Here is a 22,213-nt window from a genome sequence, read left to right as displayed (position 1 = left end):
GACTTGCGCCCGCAAAAAAACTAAGCAACTCGGCGGCGGCGATAGCAACAAACGTGCTCGTCTATCGTAGAACAAAGAATGCCCGTCGCGCTCGTCAACGATGAATTTAAAGGCTGCTCAGAAAAATCTAGATAACGTCGCAAACTGCTACTAGCACAACCTGGAACATTGCAGAAACATAGCGAGTGATCGGAATCTTCGAGACAGACCTCAGCGCACATTGCCCGACAATGACAATGATAAAGGTGCGTCTCGGGACACCGAGTATTACCAAACAAAGAGAACAGAACTGATACGAGATTAAGAATCAGAGTAGTAAGGCCGCATGCCGGCGGCTGCCAAAAACAAACACAGTTTTGTAGATTTTGCGGCATTATGACATCACAGAGGTGTAATACAGTGAAGAGGACTGCGTTGATTTTAAGGCGTTATTTTCAGTCACCCATTAGGTATTACTTCAGCTGGGTGTTTTCCTTGATGACGAGAAAGCTTTCTGATTTTTCCAAGGGGAAATAGGTATCTCTCGCTAATAAATGAATGAAGGTTTTTCGATGACAGATTATCGACATGATTAGCTACTTGCGGTTGTTGACGGAAGGGATAACAAATTCATCAAATAACACTACTCTAAGCAACATCTAGTTAAGAAGTAAGAGTAAGAGAGCTGCTTGACATGACATGATGCTGCCTGGTATTTTTATAAAATGAGTAAAATGTTTCTTGAAATAAACCGTTACTTATACAGTCTCTAGAAATGAGCGGCAAAGTTCTCGAGAAGCATCCGTCTGAAGTGTTTCCGTTGAAAGATCATTAGGTGTCCGTAGGAAGTACAGAAATTTGAGGCATGAACAGTCAGCCGAAACTTACAAACACCAATTGAAAAGAGGGAAATGAAGGTTTAAAAACGATGCACAGAAAACAAAACAAATACAAATATTTCCGCATACTGGTCGAAAACACCGCCTAGAAATGTGAAAAAAAGAAACGACAAAAAACAACAACAAAAAAACAAAAACAAACAACAGCAGGAAGGATGAATTGTGCGTTTCTTGCGAAAGACTTCACTGATATAAATATTGAAGGGCAGGTGCAGTTGTCGATGTGCCACTTCTTGGAATAACATTGGGAATACGTGACGTCCGCCTATAGGGTACTGTGGGACTGGGGTGCTGGCACTCCTTTGTATGTTTGTTGTATTATCCCACTTTCAGTAAGCAGAGTACTATCGTAAGCTATCAGATCATATGAAAGACCGCCTGAAGTGGATATCAAGGCCCGCTTATGCAAGCAGTACGAGCGTGCCTGCATAGCCTAAGTGCAGCATGTCTAATTCGAGATACAAGGGTCCTGAAAGGATGATTTCCGATTTTACTCTCCCATTTCAGTGCTCAAACCCAGGTTTGGAGGGTCTGCAAATTCGGCCCTCGCATTAGGTCTTGTGACGTCCGAAAAACCGATGACCTAGGAGCCATCAAGTTCCCGAAACACACTGACTATTCCAACAGCGGTGTTTCTGTGGACGGTAATCGTTAACGATGTCGTGTAGAAAAATCGTCCATCGCTGACCCGCGGCCAAGTCACAGCTACGAATTGCGTGATTTTGGTGAGGGCATATAGTGAGTGGAGGTGAGAACGCCCGGATGTGAACGTGGCAGAAAAGAGAATCTCAGGGGCAGAGATGAAGTCACAAGGCGCTGCGCGGTTCAAGACATCTCAAGAAGGCGGTTTCTTTATATCACTGAGAATAGTTTTACTTGAGCACGGCAACAGGTTACCAGCCCGTTTCATTTTACAGCGGATTTACAGTTCATGCGCGCGAGTTGCATTGTGAAGGTTCCGAGGATCATTGAGTTGCTGGCGTACGTGCGATGTAGGAGTTGTCTGTCTTCAGTGGAAACCAGTATTTTCAGTTGATACCTTTGGGTACCACACCTTATACGCTCATGTTGCATTTTTTTCTTTCCAGGTGCCTGAGGCACACGGGCTCCGAGGAATCACAGCGTTCTTTTCTACAGCGATCGAAGCTAGGTTGGCCTGTTCCAGCCGACACTGCCTCAAGAGTGGACTTCTTCGATAGGATAGTTGGGTTGTCACTAGACTACGGCGTGCCAGCACTGTGGTCGCTGACCGTATGTAGCCACCCCGCCTTGCAGCAGAACTTCATCTACCTATACCTCGACCCAGCCGTGCCTCGGTGGATGTCACAGCTCGTCCGCTTGGTGCGCCAACGTAAAGTGCGCCAGTATCTGCTTCGCTGTGCCGAGATCATTGTAGGCACTGGTCAGTCCTACGAGGAGATGATACCCCAGATCCTTCGCACACACGCGGTGCTTTCGCGGGAACTATACGCCCACTACGGCTTTCCCGACACCCAGTATGTCAACCTTTGAGACGTGGATGCGTGCATCGCAGTTAATCGTCACCTTCCAGACAATTAGCAGCTGTGGCCTCAGGACGAAATCCTTGTCATCCATCTGCACTTGTTCAGACGATCTTTGGAGAGGTACACAACGAGCGAGGAAGCGAGGACGTCTGCGCAGCTCTACATTGGCGCATACGTTGTGTGGTATTTGACACCGCTGGCGTCCCATTACCTAACCAGACATTTGATGGCCGACCGTGGAAACACAGGCGAAACCGACGGGTTCAAAACATATCGCTGTCTTGAGGCCGTTGTGAGCCTAATGCTTTTAGCCGTGTGGAAGATACTCAATTCGCTGTTATATGAACAAAAAGTAGCAGGTTTGTTTCTAGTTGTTCGTGGAAGTTCGTAACGCCATTTACAACGCCACCCGTCACGCCAGGTCAGCGCGGCTGAGGGCATGTTTCTAGTCATGAAGAATGTGTCTTTGAATGCCTTCAATGTGCCAATGACGTTAGAGATGGTAGAGCAGACATACAAATATGTCCCTATTCTGAAAGGCTCTTTTTTCAGAATGTATCTCATTGTGGCCTCGGCAGGAGCGACCACATTCAAAGACTCCATGAAGAAGCCTGCCAGTGATGTTCGCCACATTCCAAACATCACAATGGTTAACATCTACAAGATGCTGGTAATGCGGGAAATTGGGGTTCCAGTGCATCTTGCACTGCCCCGCTTTTTTACAGTAGCTTCCCGATGCCTCTTAAAATTGCGGTGTTAGGAAACTTTATAGGTTTGAACTTCGTGTTTATGTTCTACTACATCTATTAGAAAACAGCCAGCTATAAATCGGTGCCGTTCGATCAGACATGATACTATAACAAGCAAAATTTCAGAAGAGTTTTCTCGTTGATGAGGCCAGCTTTCCAGAGCCTGAGTCAGCCCCCCTCTGAACACGTTCCGCTTCTTATTCATTCGTATGTTCTGGACGCTATGCAGAGGAAGATTTTCTTCCGAAGCGACGGCGCCCAAGAGCCTTCGAACGGCGCCTACAGAGACGAACAGCTCGAAATGGAACAGGGCTACGGTCTACGCCGCATTCGGAGCCTGCAGGAGCTAAGCGATCCGGAGGTAGATCGGCTCTTCTTCCTTGTGTCCTGTTTTGTGCATTGCCGCGCCATCACACACACACACACACACACACACACACACACACACACACACACACACACACACACACACACACACACACACACACACACACACACACACACACACACACACACACACACACACACACACACACACACACACACACACACACACACACACACACACACACACACACACACACACACACACACACACACACACACACACACACACACACACACACACACACACACACACACACACACACACACACACACACACACACACACACACACACACACACACACACACACACACACACACACACACACACACACACACACACACACACACACACACACACACACACACACACACACACACACACACACACACACGCACACACACACACACACACACACACACGCATGCACGCACGCACGCACGCACACACGCCCGCACACACACACGGTTCTAAGTAATCGGCTAGCGCTTTCAGCTTAGGGTCTGATCGCTGTTGTTCTGCGAAACTGCTGGCGCTTACCGGTCCCAAAAAGGAGTCTGTCGTCTTCTTTCGCCGACACACACACACACACACACACACACACACACACACACACACACACACACACACACACACACACACACACACACACACACACACACACACACACACACACACACACACACACACACACACACACACACACACACACACACACACACACACACACACACACACACGCACGCACGCACGCACGCACGCACGCACGCACGCACGCACACGCACACGCGCACACGTACACGCACACACGCACGCACACACACACAGCACTCGTGTGTGTGTGCTGCTCGTTTACATATATGCATATATGCATACATATGCAAGATCACTGCGCAGGTACGCCTCCTGATATCAAATCTTCTGACTCCAATTTGGGTTTGTGGATTCACTGGGGCCTACAAGCATTCCTCAGGCGTGCTTTAGACTGCAATGGTGTTTTTCAAATCATTATATATTCTACCATTTTTTGAGGTTTTGCGCGTTCCGGACCATCGGCTTGAGCAGTAACATACATCTGCATCCTTTCTGATTCATCGCTTCTGTTCTGTTCTTTTCATAGAACGTTTGTGTGACGACACATATGAGTCTTTAGTGCGGCTAGCAATGCATGATCACCAAAGCAAGTAAATTTCAGAGCGTTCTCAAATCTTGTTGTTGCTTTTAATATTTCGCAAGGGCTAGTGGTGTTGTTTATCATCATCATCATCAGCCTGATTATACCCACTGCAGGGCGAAGGCCTCTCCCATATTTCTCCACTTAACCCGGTTCTGTGCTAGCTGCATCCAATTTTGTTGTTCGGTACGAGCCAAAAAATTGCCTGCCCTATTCTACTTTTGCCAGTGTGCCACGACAGATGTTATATTTGGTCCCGGCTTTCATGACAAGGTTGTTGTTGATCCTAGAAATCGTTTGAAAGACTGCCTTGTTTTCAACATAGCTAGCGCTGGTGTCGACTCAGTGGTGCTTTATATTATCGATACTAATAATAGCGCTTATGAGTATGTGTAAAGTTTCATCTTGAGGTACAGGATAATCTATCTGCAATTAGTCACGATAAACATTCGAGCCCCCCCCTCCCCGCTATGGAATTTACTCTGCAGAAATGCGAAAAAGACAGCGTTTCTTGTGCATACGGTGAGTCTCGTTTGCTCTAATTATCATTATAACCTAAATGCTCCGTCATTATCATTGCTAATGTCGTCATTTTCATGTGATTGCTATCGCTATTATCGTCCTCACACTAGACAAGGATAATTATGATGTGCGTTTCGTGGGCGTTGCACAGTTTGTTAACACGCTCGGCAGGGCATCGAAGAGATGGAGGTCCGGACTTCGTTGTAGACGGGATTTATTTTATTAATTTTTAACTAACTTCCTCATGTTAAACTGGTCGATGACGTCACCAGGTGATGTAACAATCTCGCGGAATCTCGGGAAGGATTGAGACACTTCTAGTGGCCGGACGGACAGGGTCATGGTCGCGGGTATGAGGGATTAAAGCCTATCGCCTTAAAATAACACATCGCAGCAAACTACTACAGCAACGGTAATAAGTATACAAGAATATACAATTGTTTAGCCTGGCGTAAAAATTACCCTGTCGGTGCCAACTCACTGCATGTGTATCCCTGTCCTGAGTAAACATTTTTAAGGAATCCAACAGCCATTGAAGCCGGTACGAGTGGGCAGTGGAGCTTTTTTTCTTTTAATGTGTGCTATTAGCAGTGGCCAGTTAGTGAGCTAAACATATTGTAAGGTAACGCGAAGGTCGGACTTGGGGAATCAGGCTTTATTGCAGACCTGAAGCCTTGGTCGCACACTGCAGCCAAACACACTCCGCGATGACGATGGGTATCTACAAGAGGGAGCAGGATGAAGATGAAGCAGCACTACGGTGGCTGCAGCACGTTCAGCCGTGTGGAAGAAGAAGCGCCACACAGTGCTCACACTATTTCGCCCGCGCAGTTGAAGCGGCCAGCCTGGCCGCAGTTAGTCCGCAGGATTGCGCCGAATAAAAGGTTTCATACGTGAAACGTGGACAACTTCAGTGCCACGGTAAGGACTGTCCGGAGGAGGGTGAAGAGGAGAGACGCGATAGTTGACCGGGGAGGTTTTTGCAAGAACTGTGTAAGGACCAATGTAACGGTGCTGTAACTTGTCAGAAAGACCAGGAGTGCGTAATGGGGTCCAAAGTAACACCTCGTCGCCGGGACGGAACGAAACTTGGCGATGGGTTGCATCATAGCGGCATTTGCGGTCTTCCTGGCTGGCTTCCGTGTTGACGCGAGCAAGCCGGCGAGATTTGGCCACTCGGGAAAGGAACTGGTCAGGAAGAGAGGGCGAGGAACTGGCATGTGTAGAAAGGAAAGAGGCGTCAAGAAAGGTAGCAGGAGAACGGCCGCAAACGAGGAAAAACGGGGTGTAACCTGTGGTCCGCTGTACAGCCGTATTGTAGGCGAACGTAACAAAAGGAAGTATTACGTCCCAGTTTCGGTGGTCCTGGTCGACGTACATAGACAACATGTCAGAAAGCGTGCGGTGGAACCGCTCAGTCAACCCATTGGTCTGCGGGTGATAGCTGGAGGTCAATTTGTGATGTGTGGTTGAGGCCTCAATAACTTCGGCTACAATCGTCGACAGAAATGTCCGACCACGATCGCTGAGAAGCACTTGAGGGGCCCCATGACGCAGTACGAGCGATTCCAAAAAGAAGGTCGCGACCTCATGTGCTGAGCCATTAGGCAGGGCAGCGGTCTCAGCGTAGCGTGTGAGGTGGTCGACGGTGGTGACGATCCAGCGATTACCTCGTGCGGACAATGGAAGTGGCCCGTATAAGTCTATGCCAACAACGGCAAAAGGAGTAGCTGGGCAAGGTAGCGGCTGTAGTAGGCCAGCAGGAGGAGAAGTTGGCCGTTTGCGGCTCTGACATGGCAGACAAGAGGCGACGTATTTTGCCACACTTGAGGCGAGGCCTGGCCAGAAGAAACGGGTTTTCACGCGGTGGTAAGTTTTATGAAAGCCTAAGTGACCGGCTGTAGCATCATCGTGGAAAGCCGCCAGGATACGGGTGCGAAGCGCTTTCGGAATAACGGGGACCCAACGGGTGCCTTCAGAGCAATAAATATAACGGGACAGCACGCCGTTGTCAAGTTTGAAATTTTGGAGTTGTCTGCGCATCCTAGCGGTAGGAGGGTGAGAAGCACCGGTGAGAAGGTTGATTAGGGAAAGACAGTAGGGATCGGCTTGCTGGTGTGAAATAATGGCGTACCGATCTGGAGCAGCGGCAGGAGTAGCACAGGGGATGTTTGGAGCTCTGGACGACATTGCGACGCCGAGGGTGCACGCAGGAAGGCGCGAAGAAGCACTAGGTGGTGATTCTGGGAGCGGGCAGCGGGAAAGAGCATCGGCATCTCGATGTTTGCGACCTGATTTGAATATGACATCGAAGTGGTATTCCTGCAAACGCAGAATCCAACGGCCAAGGCGTCCAGTCAAATTTTTGAGGGTTGATAACCAGCACAGAGCGTGGTGATCGGTAACGATCGTGAAATGGCGGCCGTAGAGGTAGGGGCGGAATTTCTGAACTGCCCAAACGACGGCGTGGCACTCTTGCTCTGTGATAGTGTAGTTGCGTTCCGCTGGTGTTAGAGTTCGACTGGCAAACGCAATTACTTTTTCCCGAGAAGCGGTGTCACGTTGCAGAAGTACGGCGCCGATACCGAGGCCGCTGGCATCGGTGTGGAGAATGGTAGCAGCAGTGTCGTCGAAGTGAGCGAGAACAGGGTCCGAAGTGAGGGCATTCTTTAGGGTTTGGAAAGCTTTTTCGCATTCTTCGGACCAATTGAAAGTAGTACTGTCGGTAAGGAGGCGGTGGAGCGGTGCAGCAATGGTAGCGAAATTGCGAATGAAACGGCGAAAGTACGAAGACAGGCCAAGGAAACTGCGTAGTTCCTTAGTCCGTTGAGGGCGTGCAAAGTTCAAAACTGCAGCAAGCTTGTCAGGGTCGGGTCGAATGCCATCGCGGCTGACGAGGTGGCCCAGGATCTTGATTTCTTTCTTGGCGAAATTACACTTTTTTGTGTTCAGCTGGAGACCGGCGGATGCTAGGCACGTTAATACTTGATCAAGGCGGCATAAATGATCAGAAAAAGTCGCAGAGAAGATAACTATGTCGTCCAGGTAGCACAAGCATGTTTTCCACTTAAGTCCTCTAAGAACAGTGTCAATCATGCGCTCAAACGTAGCGGGGGCATTACAAAGTCCAAAAGGCATGACATTGAATTCGTAAAGCCCATCGGGAGTAGCGAATGCGGTTTTTTCTTTGTCGGCTTCGTGCATCGGTATCTGCCAGTAACCGGAACGCAAATCCAAAGTGGAGAAATATTCGGCGCCCTGAAGACAGTCGAGGGAGTCGTCAATTCGTGGCATAGGGTAAACGTCTTTGCGAGTGACTTTGTTAAGTGCGCGGTAATCAACGCAAAAACGCACGGAGCCATCCTTTTTTTTGACCAAGACGACCGGAGATGACCAGGGGCTAGCTGATGGCCGAATAATGTCTCGTCGGAGCATATCATTCACATTATCTTCTATGATTTTACGTTCTGATAAGGAAACACGATAAGGGCGGCAGCTAACAATAGAAGTACCTTCTGTAATAATGCGGTGCTGTGCAGAAGACGTTCGGCCCAAGGTCGGAGAAGTGACATCAAAGGAGGCTTGGTGTTTTCGAAGTAATTCCTGCAAAGCTTGGCGGTGAGTCGCAGGAAGGTCGGGATTGATGGTGCCAAAGAGAACACAGAGAGAAGCATCAGAAGAAGCTGCTGGTGAGGAAGAGGGGGCGGTAAGGGTGGTGAGGGACACCGGGTGAATGTCCAGGGCACAAGGAAAACATGTCCCTTTAGTCAGCACAATGGGCTCTGGCGAAGTGTTCGAAGCAGCGACAAGCGCTGTGCCATGCTCAAACCGAACAAGACTTGGTGGTAGCGCGATTCCACGGGTCAGATGGCGATCAGAAGGCACGATTAGCACATCTCCGTTATCAATGTCAGTAGCAGTAAGCGCAACAAGTTGTTCGCATCCAGGGGGCAACACTGAGTCAGTAGCGGCAAGTAGGCGATAACGGGGCTCGGGAGGTTCAGAAGACGGATCGCTCTCGGTCATGTAAATGACCCTGTCGCGACACGAAATGCTGGCTGATGCGGCAGACAGAAAATCCCAGCCTAAAATAATTGGGTGAGCGCAGGGTGACATCACGGCAAATTGTACATGGTGGCGGACACCATCAACAAAAACTCGCACAGTACACTTAGCAGAAGGCCGAATTATTGCACCATTAGCTCCACGGAGTTCAGGTCCATCATAAGGCGTTTTCACTTTTCGCAAGCGGGAGCACAAGTCAGTGTGTATCACAGAAACAGCGGCGCCCGTGTCAACCAAAGCCTCAACAGACAAACCTTCAACCCGCACTAAAATAATATTCCAGGGACGTTCCGGAGGATTTTTGGGATGGTCGAAGAGTGCAGTTTTCCCTCCTAAAACTGCAGTGGTCAGTTTTCCGACAAGCGGGGGGTCGTCAGAGAAGCTTGACGGAGAGGCGAGGTTGAGCGGCGAAAAGGCGAAGTAGAACGGCGTCTTGAAGGCCTGTAACCAGCAGGCGGAGCGGGGCTTTCTGGCGGGGGTGATGAACGTCGGGGATAATCAGGGAATGAACGGTGGTTAGAGCCGGAAAAGCGAGGAGGGTAGTCTGCTTCAAATGATTCGTAGCCGCGGCGTTCATTCTGGAGCCTGCGACGACAGAAGCGGGAAATATGGCCTCGGTACCCGCAGTAATAACAAACAGGGCGGGCTGGGCGCCAGTTAGGGTAGTATGTCGGCGCCGCGGCAGGTGGTGCCAATGCAGCGACATGAGCAGTGGTAGGCGCCGGTGGCGTAGGCGCTCCAACTGCAGGCGGCAAGGATGTGACCTGGGCGTACGTTGGCGCCTGACAGATGGTAGGAGCGACCGATGTTGGCGGGCAATAGGTCATTGAGGCCAGCTCTTCTTTGACAATGCTACGCAGGCCGGCACTTGAAGGATGTGGCTCAGATGCAGGGCGGCACAAATTACCTTGAGCCGAGAGCTCTTCACGAATTAATCCGCGAATAAGAGCACGGAGGTCAGCTTCGGCAGTGAAACCAAATGAAGTGGGATCAGGCTGCAGGCGTATTGACTGTAGTTCGTCAAGGCGTTGACAGGTCGATATGATGGCGTCAATTGTGGTAGGGTTCTGCACGGCCAGGGCGTTATAGGCGAGTGGCCCAATACCTTTAAGGACGTGCCGAACCCGCTCGGCCTCTGGCATGGTGTCATTTATGCGCCGACAAAGTGCTAGAACATCTTCGATATAAGAGGTATAGGTCTCATTGGACCGCTGAAGTCGGGCTTCTAGCTTCTTCTTGGCGGACTCCGTGCGAACAGTAGGAGCGCAGAAAATCTGGCGTAACTTTTGTTTAAAGGTAGCCCAGTCAGGAATCGTCGATTCATGATTTAGGAACCACGTTTTGGCCACACCCGTCAAATAAAAGGACACATTAATTAGTTTAAGCGAATCGTCCCACCGGTTGAAAGCACTGACCCGGTCGTAGCTGTCGAGCCAGCCATCAGCGTCGTCGCCTCGGAGACCGGCGAACATTTGCGGGTCGCGCTGACGGCTGCTGACAGTCCAAGTGGCAAGGGGAGCTGGAGTCGAGTTGGTAGAGGCCGAAGTAGCGGAGTGGCCCTCTTAAGTCATGACGATGGTGGTCGGGGTCAAACGGCGGCCAGAACGAAGCTCCAGGTGGATGCAGGTGACGAAGCAGCGGGGAAATCAAGGCGCACCTCCACCACGTGTAAGGTAACGCGAAGGTCGGACTTGGGGAATCAGGCTTTATTGCAGACCTGAAGCCTTGGTCGCACACTGCAGCCAAACACACTCCGCGATGACGATGGGTATCTACAAGAGGGAGCAGGATGAAGATGAAGCAGCACTACGGTGGCTGCAGCACGTTCAGCCGTGTGGAAGAAGAAGCGCCACACAGTGCTCACAATATTTAGCTCAAAAATGTATTATATGGTGGAAAAAAGTTGAAGAAAACAAGTTTAGCCTTAGCCTTTAAATGGAGTGGACCAGTATTTTTGGTAACACTCTAAAGGAAGAAACCCGTGGAGAGGGTGTGTGTGTATTCGAGTCAAATCTAAACGCTCTTAGCAGATCCGGAAATTTGCAAATAAACCAGGAGGCGCTTTCGCACACGAATGGATATTACGGCGACACCTCATCGAGCGTACGCATCCAACCCCTCCTCATTGACGTCATCTGGTCTGGCTGAAGAAACTACAGAGTTCATTCGAAGCAAGAGGCGAAATAGCTATACCAAAGTAAAACCCCTCTAAAAACTAAAGTAGCGACAAGACGCCCTCTCTCCTCTCTCGCGCGCCGGGCGAACGACTTCTTTTTTCTTTGTGATTTCATGTGACGGCGGTGGCGTCCTCTAGCCCGCTCCGAAGCAACTAACCTCCCTTTTCAATCAGTTGCTTGAGGTTCCCGTGCTTGCTGAGTTCTTCTCGATGTCTCCGCCTTAACCGTGCGTCCCGCTGCATAAATACATCGGTGACTTCGGAGAAACATTTGCACGGTTCACTGGATAGTGTAAAGGCAAAAACGAGCACGCATAGATGGATTGTTTTGATAAGCCGCCCGCGCACAGTGTACCGGTGCGCCGGGCTTTATGCGGCATGTCAATTTAGATATTGAAAGAGTGGGGCGTGCATTGAACGTGACTGTGAATCACAAGGCCGTGGAATGCATTTGCGGTGATCTGTTATGATGAAGAGGAGTATGCAAAGATGGTTGGTTTGGTTGGTTTGTGGGGTTTAACGTCCCAAAGCAACTCAGGCTATGAGAGACGCCGTAGTGGAGGACTCCGGAAATTTCGACCACCTGGGGTTCTTTAACGTGCACTGACATCGCACAGCACACGGGCGCCTTGCTTTTCGCCTCCATCGAAAAGCTGCCGCCGAGGCCGGGATTCGATCCCGCGTCCTTGGGAACAGTAGTCGAGCGCCGTAACCACTGCGCCACCCCGGCGGGGTAGTATGCAAAGAGAACGACCGTCCCCGCCGGAACGTTTGACGTGCTACAACGGATGCCTGGTATGACATGCGAAAAGACGCTTGCAAGTGAAGGCGTTCTCAATTCCCGTAGTTCATCCGCTCTTCTAGCGGCTTTTGGTTTTGGTCTGCTGCAGTGTATCGCGGACCAGGTAAGACGCTTCAAGGAGTGCTCGAAATACGCTACGTGTGTACTTATCCGTGCCTCCCCTAATCTTGTTCGCGTGCATGGGACTGTAACAATATAGAGTCCCGCATTATAATTTTCTTTGAAATAGTTGCTTAGTAAGGAGAAAAAGCTACCTCGAAAATAGCATTCGCCTGCCAACAATGTCATAGTAAAATTCTACGTGAATGTTTCATCTGCATCAGTCACTTACTGAGAAGCAAAACCTTCCTCGCTTTTAACACATCTGTCCTAGTACTTCCATATTCGTATAGTTTCTATTAGAGCACAGCGCGGGCCTTAATTATTCACCCGGCTCGAGCCCGTCAACCTTTCTCGTTTCCCGCCATTGCCCGGCCCGACTTTTTCATTATAGGCCCAGACCCGGCCCGCGAGGTACAGGCTCGGAACAGCCAGAGCACTTAGGTAAAGCCAAAAACTTTCGGTACTAAGCATCTCGTTAAAAAAAAAAAAAACACTACAAAAGTTAAAAATAGAGACCGCACTATGGGCAACGTTTAGGTAAAAAAAAGTTTTAGCATTAATGAAAGAGGTTATTACACATTTACTCAGATTCGCAGCCTCCTCCTAACATCCCATACTGTAGACTAGCATGATAGAATAGAATAATGTCGCTATTAACAAATAAATATAAAACCTGTGAGGGCCGAATGGGAACAACCCAAAAAAGCCGCTATGTATGAAAAATGCCAGTAGGATACATATCACTGAAAATTTAACGACAAAACTGTAATAACAGGGTACCGTTTCCTATTGAATCCAGGCTAGCTAATATTAAGGAAGGCTGCTTGTCTAGTCTAGCTTATGACCTCACTGATTCCTCTGCTGCCAAATATAACGTTTCGCACAGAGCTAACATACCGTTTAACAAATTAAGGGCTTCTGTTACACACCTAGTCCTTCAGAAGTTAAAAGATCTGAAAGCGCAACTGACAGTGTGCACGTGCAAAATGGTAGAGTGTATGGTGTACTTTCCGACATTTCTGCTTTGCCTTATAATTTGTTTCGAGTCCAACCTTTCGCATAGCATGAATCTACCGAAAGAAGTTGACAGACTGGAAATTGTTCAAAATTGGCACCTTTTCCTGAGCTGCCACTTGTTAATCAAAGGCCTGAGTCAAGCCCAGGCCCGTATGCCCGCCACGATGCTGCTCAACCCGGCCCTGCCTGTGGCTTTTGGGTAAGCCGAAGCCCGTGCAGTGCTCTAGTCTCTATATTCCTTCGGGTACTAATTAAGCGTCAAGGGGAAGCTAGAATGCAGAAGTGATGTTACGAAATATGTGACAGGAAAAACGCGACCTACTTACGATCGGCACTATCACGCATACCCACAGCTACTGGTCAAATTTCGAGAGTAAACGGAAGCAAAAAAAAAAAAAAAAACTCAAGGCAACGCGCGCGCGCTAGCGCCAATACGCATCCACCAGCGGCGCCTTGACAATGCGTATCGGCGCTATAATTCTCTTTTTGTCTTATTCTGTAAAGACATTATATATATATTGCCAGGGGGCGCTCGGAGTGAAAAACGACGTTGAAGTGAATCGGCTCCGGACTCGAAGGACGCCCAAGCAGCACACCAGCATTGGTCCAACAATGGTTCATCACTGGCAAAGAATGGCATCAATATTGGATTGATATTGGCATTTGGGCATTTTACTACATTCTCCATTCTTGGCCCATCTTTCGTTCCAAGATTGGTCCAGTGTTCAACCAAGCTGGAGCCACCAATGTAGGCACAATATTAGACTTTTCATTCATGCACCATGATTCTTGCCAATACTGTCCAGCATTATACCATCATTGTATTACCAATATTTATTTAATACCAGCTATTCCATTTATGGCCCATTGTCAATGCCAATATCATACCAATGGTTAGCCATTGCAGGTGCACTGGCTACTCCATTCATGCCGCATATTGTCGATACCAATATTAATCGAATGGTTTATGGGTACACCGGCTACTCCATTCATGTACCATTGATGATGTCAAGATTACACATTTTGTGGCACTGCCTGTGCAGGCCATAAAATGCAGCCTTTTTCATTCTAGCCATATTCGTGACAGCACATCGAACTTGCTTGGACAATAATGGCCTTTCAAATAGGAATGGCCATAATAATTCAAATTGTCGCTCATGAGCAACCAGTAGATATTCACAAAACAAGGGCATGGTTCACAAAGAGATTATATTTATTGCAATTGTTACTATAGACGGCAGTTGTTACTAGCCAGCGCTGAGGGCACACACAGCCGCAGTTAGCAGGGCAGTGGCAGGGTTGGTCAGGGCAGGGCGGGCTCTCGGGAAGTGGAAGGGGCCAGGGAGCTGGAGGGCACACTCATAGGCGTAGTGAGGGGGCTGGCCCTGCAATTGCATTCACAGGTGGCATGCCTGGTTCGCCAGGGGAGGTTTCAGCAAAACGCCTTTTTCTTCCACCCCCCCTGTCACAGGAACCAGGCAGCCACCTGCGAATAAATGCGTGTGCCTCCAAATCGTCCACCCCAACTTTTTCGCAAAAGGCACCTGCACAAAAACAATGAGGAAACAAAATTTACAACACTATTACGAGGCATATAAAATCGCGCGCATTATTATGGGAAGATGTACAAAATTCCAGAATTCATGTAGCGAAATTCATGGTCAATGAGAAACACTATACTGATGAGTTCCAGATTAGTTTCAGCTGCCTTGGGTTTATTAGGATGAAAGACGCACATACATTGCATAGCATGTGCCCTGTTGCATTTTGATCGCCTCCACAGCAATACAGCTGAGACAGCCAGTGTTTCATCCCACACTAGGAATTAGTGCTTGATTGTCGGCTGTCTCCGCATATGACTGGCGCGCTAGTTTTTTGCCGCTCCTATGCTTTCGGCGATGTGCAAACAGTTTATACTAAATATCGTTACCAAGAGAATGTTCGGCGACCATTTGCATTTTTTTTAAATGGCTAGATATAATATACACAAGCGATCTAAGCCCACGACTGCTGCACTGGCCGCTGGTTAGCTGATATACGCTTTTGACTGGTTTTGTGGGTAGTTCACTTAAACGGGAGCTCACTTAAACGGGTAGCTCACAGGTGCATCATTTTTACACATATACTGCTTGTCCAAGCAAATTTGATCCAAGGGATAAAAAAAACATTTCGGAGGCAGGCAAAGGAAACCAGATACATATTGCTGGAAGCTACCTTGAGCGCCACAGAAAAGGTTTTTGTTTGGAATCCTTAATTGACATTATTTACCTAAATTACTGATTATTGACTTACACAATAAATGGTGTTGCTACTTCGAAGAGTACCGGCACAAACCACGTTTGATTATTTGCGATAAAGAACCCTCACGTCTGCATTTTGAACGCCAGATACAGTAAGAAACCACGAAAATACAAAAATCAGATTCCTGGACAATACAATTGAGGACTTGGCTTGGCTCGACAGCCCTGTGTAGCGTTAGACCTACAAGTTGCCTATGGTTTCTTCGTCCGCGCCAGCACATTCGTCCAGCAAGACTGTATTTGTATTTTACAGCTGAAAAATACTGTTCCACTCATTTGTATCCTTACCGCTTTGTAGTCATTATCCGCATTGCAAAGTTCGGCGCGCTCATTGTAACTCGAGCCTTCATGTGCGCCAAAGGGTCGACGCGAAGCAACCGTCGCCAGCATATCACCCTTATTCATGCATGGGGCTAGCCATCATAGCGGCAGGTTGTTTTGTCCGCTCAAAATCATGTTGTGAGCAGCACAATCGAGGTGCGCGAATGGGCTGGTAACGGTATCTACATAACCCGGAATTTATCTGCAGCTGGAAAAAAGGTACACATGAGGTTTCGAACCGCAAATATTGAAACAGGGGTTTCCGAACGTGCTCACCGACTCTAAGTCCTACTTATTGTCTAAAGTGAATATTTAGTACTTAAAGCGAATAACCTCACTTCGCTACGTACACAATAAAAATTTTCTGCGCTGTCCTAAGTGGCTGCCAGCAATGCGCCACCGGTTTCCATCGTCTGTTTCTAATGGTTTATTTATAACCCTTGGCTCAAGATATGGGGCGCAGCAGGTGTGATGTAGCTTGAATAAAACCTGCAAGAGATTATATATATGGGTAGATTTGTAAGGTTTACAGATTTCACTTACAAATTCTACGGGAATCGCGTCACTGCGGCCTTTCTTTTACACGTAATAGCGCTATATTCGTGGCTAAAATAAAGTACTCAACGTATTATTAAGCTTAGCAATTGCAGCTGTAACAGAAGGTGAGGGCCGGCGACAGCTCAGGTGTGCCTAGCTTTCAAATTTTCTTAGATGACACAACCGTTCCAAATAGGGAATATTAAAAAAAGCCCTTGATATTGGCTTTCTCAAAGCGTATTATGGGTGCCTTAGTTTAGAAACATAATCCAGGTCCCATGGCCATCTTTCGTTTCCAATGAAATTCTTATATGTGGTGGGCGAATATCTAGACACAAAAGAATTAACTTTAGTTTTTCAAGATGCACGTAGTTCCCTCGAAAAAAAAAAATTGTGTGGTATATCTCTAGAGGTAGAAAACGCTGTTTTTTCCATTTCAAAATGTTGCAAGTTTGGATACCATGATTTTGTCATCTACTATGTTTTACTCACTAAATATATGCAGGTTTTACATTTACAAACACTATTAGAAACCTGTTTTGTTTTTGCAGTTGAGTCATTAAAAAATCGCAAACTTTGCTTCAGGAGCGTTAAGCTGCAAAAATATTATTCATTTTTAACCTTATGTACTGGCATATGATGCATTAGGTTGGTTGCACTAAATATGTTTTCACTTCCTGACGCATGTTCTTAATTCCAGGCAGTATCTGGAGCTCCAGACCACTAGGTGTGTTCTCCACAACGGATCAAAATTGCTCAGAATTCGAAAACAGCAGTAAAGGGCAAATTTGCTGCAATTAAAAAAAAGATCATCTTCGATTTTCATTCAAATCCCTCTCAAAAATCTTCAGTACCTCAAAAATATCGCGGACTGAAAAGTGTTGCGTTATACTGTTTAAAAATATAACACTAAATATTAAACCGAGTGCTTGTGCTGATAATGACCAAATTCAGCCTTCATTCTTGCAAGATCCAATAATATCTTGGCACGGAAACTATTTCTCTACATTATCTAGGTACCATTCTTTATTTATGAAAAAATTTGAAGCTCTAGATTTGTGTGTGTTTCTGCATATTATTTTGAAATTGGACAAAAGTAAGAAAATATTAAAATAAGTAAAACTGATTAGAATTGAAGAAACGGCCGCAACATCAATTTTTATCAAAATCTGTGGAAACAATGCAAAGTATATTATTAATTTGAGTCATTAAATATATTGAATTCTGCAAAATGTAATATTAGAAATATAAAAATGCCTGTTTTTGTTCTATAGATGTGCTTATATCGCTCCAGCTTATGGAGTAGGCATCAAAACTTCAAGTTAGTATTTGCTTAATTTATTTACATTTTACCTTAAGTAAAATTTAAAACCTTGTCAGCGCTTATACATCTTTTTTCTGCTTCTGGGCAAATAGCTTAAAATGGTATTGATTCACTATTTCTGTCAATTTCATGGCAGAACGCAAGTGAAGGCTGAACTTTTTCTCTGTCCTGCATTCTTTTTTATTGCTAAGTGCAATAGTATTCAATCTAGTTTATTAATATATTATTCCATTTCTCAGCTTTGACCACCACTAACAATACCATATTTTTGAAGATGATTTTTCAATGTGTAAGTTTTATAATTACAATCATAAGCAAATCGCTTTCCAGCGTAATAATTTTGGTGGCGTTACAGAGAACCCACATAGCAGGTTAGAGTCTCCAAATTCTGCCTTAAATTAACAATATGACCTGCGTAATAAACACAGAATGTTTCAGTGCAAACGACGTAACGCATCACGTCAGTATGTAAGGTTGAACATTAACATTTTTGTAGCGCGTTGTTCTTGAAGCAAAGTTTGCGATTTTTTACTAAATCAACTGCATCAATGAAACACACTTTTAGTTCTTCTTATACAAGTAAATATTACGCAAATGCGGTGAGTAAAAAGCAATGAATGACAAAATTTTACGCAACCAGCCGGCCTCCAAACTTGCAACTTTTTGAAACGACAAAAACGGCGTTTTCCAGCTTTAGTGATAGGCGTTTTTTTTTTTCGAGAATACTACGCCGCATCTGGCAAACCTAAAGGTCATTCCTTTGCGTCGAGACATTAGCCCACTACATATAAAAATTTAATTAAAAAAAATGGTCATGGCACCACGATTACTGTTCCTGTCCGAAGACATCCATATTTGTTTTCATTTCGTCTCTTCAAACAGGCTGGTTTAGCCAATGCGGTGAATAAAAATATCATCGCATATAATAAAGATTTTCGCGCTATATGTCATAGCTAAAGCTACCTATATTGTCACAACTGTCATACATTATTTGTAGCTGAAACAACATCACAAAAGGGATTCGAATGCAAATTGTTCGCTAGTTAAATAGACGTACGAGATGACACACGTATACTTTGTAGAATACAATTTAGGAAAGAGCAGATACAAACTACAGGCGAATAATGCTATGATATGGAGCATATGTATTACTCCGATTAACAGTAAAAAAATCAACTTTTAACATATTAATATATTCGACAAACTATTGGATGCTCACATAGGAACACAATTAATGAGCTCATCCACGGATATAATGTATATGGGCATTAGATGTGTGGATGACTTCGTTTTGTTCCAATTCGTGCGTCACTCAAAATAATTGAGCGAGAAAAAAGTTAATGTCTACACAATTTTCAGTGAGTATACCACAAATTATACTAAGGTGCCTCATATATGTCACATCACCTAGCAAGTGAAATGGGATAACAGAAGTAATCAGACTCTAACCCTGATCAGCATTTCGCTTTTGCGCCATCTTTGTAAGTTTTTAGGCAGGCTTTTCCACTGATTCTCCTCTTCTTTATACCCCTGCCACCCACAGGACACAAGTCTTCTGGGGGTACCGAACTGTTGGTTTTCGCACCAGCGATACAACTTAATCGATCCATTTATACGTAGAAAACACTCTCGATGCGCACCTAAAAAAAAAAAAATGAAAGCATGTATGTGTAGGCGAAATCATTCACCGGCGATTTAATAATATGATTTGAACAATAAAATCAAAGGATCACACTCGAAGTAACAAAAAAGTGGTGGAGAGATAGGAATTGAAGCAATGAAAGGCGGTTGCTTTCTGCAGAAAGCCAATATCAAGAGGTCCACCGTCTATAAGAATAGGCAATAAAAATAAGGCATATTTAAAGGTGCATGCAGCAGTTACAGTGATGCAGTGCTACCTTTTTTTAGGCAGGCTTTTCCGCTGATTTTCTTCTTCTTTATTGCCCTTCCAACCACAGGACACACATCTTCTGGGGGTTGTCGGTTTTCGCACCAGTGATACCACTCAATCGATCCATTTCTACGTAGAAAACGCTCCCGATGCGCATCTAAAAAATGAAAGCATGTATGTGCAGGCTAAATCATTCACACATGATAAAACAATATGATTTGAACAATGAAATCAAATGATCAGAGCAACAAGAAAGTGGTGGAGAGACAGAAATTGAAGCAATGAAAGACGATTGCTTACTGAACAAAGCCTATAGCAAGAGGTCCTGCGTCTATAAGAATAGGCAATAAATTAAGGCACGTTTATAGGTGCATGCAGCAGTTAAAGCGATGCAGTGTTACCTTTCTTTTTCACTGCAGTGATTAGTATAAATATTACAGCAATTGCTAGGCATCTCAGGTAACCCCATTGAAAACTTCGTCCAAGGTACCGAGGAGCAGTGGCGTGTTATTTGCAGCTGTTAACGGAAAGACAGGCTATCCTATGAGTGCATGTGCATTTCCTCCTTTTTGTACCTTGAATAAAAGCGACTGAACAGTGAGTGTTGCAAGAGGTGCAGCGTACCTAGGAATGGGGAACAAAATAAGTTTTAGTAAACAGAGGTACAAAAAGAAGCAAATATGCCTGCAATAATAGCATGATGGCCTACCTTTTGATCAACAGCTGTAAACAACCTGTCACTGCCAGTCGGTTCTTTAGATAGGCTTATCAATGCCAGAGCTTAAACCTAAGAGCAATATGAGTAATATTTATTGCGGTCACGGCCGTAAACAATTCTAGCGCAACACTCCATTACTGTAACTATTCAACAGTCCATTTATACATATCGTTCATTAAAGAACCATGCACATCATATTAAGTTGCTCTTTTCTACTCCCAAATGATTTCCTATAGAATTAGAATACGTGGATCGCTGCTTCGGTTTCAACATTCTTGCACGATGGCTATGGCGTGCACTTCATGCATTCGGTACGGTACGTGAGGTACAAAGAGCTGTAATTGCCGAACAGGCGGACCTGACGGCCTGTCCCATTTCGCCTGAAAGTGCGCGCCGTGATCGAGCGCTTCGCGAGCAACATATTTCGGACGATATGGTTGCCTCATACCGGCCGTCAATGTTTTGTACAATGTGTCCCGCGTGCACGTTGTTTACTTTGCAGTGACAGGGACGCAGTGCACACACGGCTTATGTGCCTTTTTGTTTGTATTGTTATTTTCCCCCGCCTTCGAAGCGCGTCTGCGAAATCGCTCTCCTATTGTCGCCGCTTTCTGATAACGCCCTCACCTGAAGGCGCGTGCTCAGAAGGGGGGCGTCGATTAAGAAAATTTTGAAAAGGGGCTCACTTGCGCTGTTCACGGCTTTCAATTCCTCAATATGATATTAACCATTATAAAAGTGGAGGTTCATTATGACTTGATTATAGCCTAATCATCAAGCGGCATCACGCACACAATGACCGCCCCACTGTAAAATTCGCTTGCACAGACGGCACGGACAGTTTTCAAAACTTCGTCTGTACATCTGAAAACAAAAAACTGCCCTTAACTCTTCACAAAATTCAAAAACTGTGTGAACATGGCTTCCTGCGCGCAGAAGAGAGGCTGTCCAAAATATATGTACAAAGCCGGGCGCATAGTATCTGGTTACTAATTGATTGCAGCGCGCTGCACAGTCAAAAAACTTCGCAAATGGCTGCCTGCAGTGTTCTGTCACGTGTTGGCGGCATACACACCTGTTACGCACGGCTCCTCTATTTTCGGCGCAAATGCTATTCATATCGCAGCCAGCAAATAAGTCCACACACTTGGTTGCATGTAACCCGGACGAAAATTCGCTTAGTTCTTGAAGTCATGCTTCGCGCAGTTGTTTCGAGGAGAATACGGAAAGAGAGCATTTGGGACTGGCGGGAGATTATATAGAACCAATTATGAAGCAATGGCATGCTGCAAAGATATATACTCACGGTCTAAGATGACGGCGTTCACTGAGTCCGATAATGCCGATGGTATTCCGCCATTGCTGTAATCCGTACTCCGGCGACATATCACAGCTCAGCTAGTCACTGATATGTAGCAAGCACAAACCGGAGCACATGGACATGTATAGGCGCAAGAGAAAATTATGCACAGCGCAATGAAAAAGAAAATTAATGAGGGAAGAAATTAAAGAAAGGTTTAAGAAGCTGTCACATGTCTTGTAGCGTCTTCAACAAGCTCTGAAATGAACGCTTCGGGAGGAGGCCGCACAGCAGCGCAGCTGGGGATGCTTTCTGTTGTGTCTTGCACGTAGACGCGTAGGCGAGGGGCAACAGCGAACCGCTCACCAGTGCACGATTCCCGCCGCGGTGTTGTGTTCGCATGGGCTGCGCGTGGGAACGAAGGACCAACGACCCTCTCAACATTC

General features: G+C 46.3%; 1 long non-coding RNA gene across 1 annotated transcript; it reads right to left on the bottom strand.

Annotated features, from left to right (window-relative positions):
• Positions 1-14,579: 14,579 nt before the first annotated feature.
• On the bottom strand, positions 14,580-21,885 carry LOC146193447 (uncharacterized). The gene is made up of 3 exons (XR_014706457.1): positions 21,774-21,885; positions 19,757-19,906; positions 14,580-14,920 (listed from the first exon to the last, which is right to left on the bottom strand). It is a non-coding gene; the product is annotated as an uncharacterized LOC146193447 (long non-coding RNA).
• Positions 21,886-22,213: the final 328 nt, after the last annotated feature.

This window comes from Amblyomma maculatum, chromosome 4 (genome assembly GCF_055883805.1).
Source record: "Amblyomma maculatum isolate TAMU_Amacu chromosome 4, ASM5588380v1, whole genome shotgun sequence".
NCBI lineage: Eukaryota > Metazoa > Arthropoda > Arachnida > Ixodida > Ixodidae > Amblyomma > Amblyomma maculatum.
Note: the sequence above shows the minus strand (reverse complement) of the source record. Positions and strands in the feature narration are given on the sequence as shown.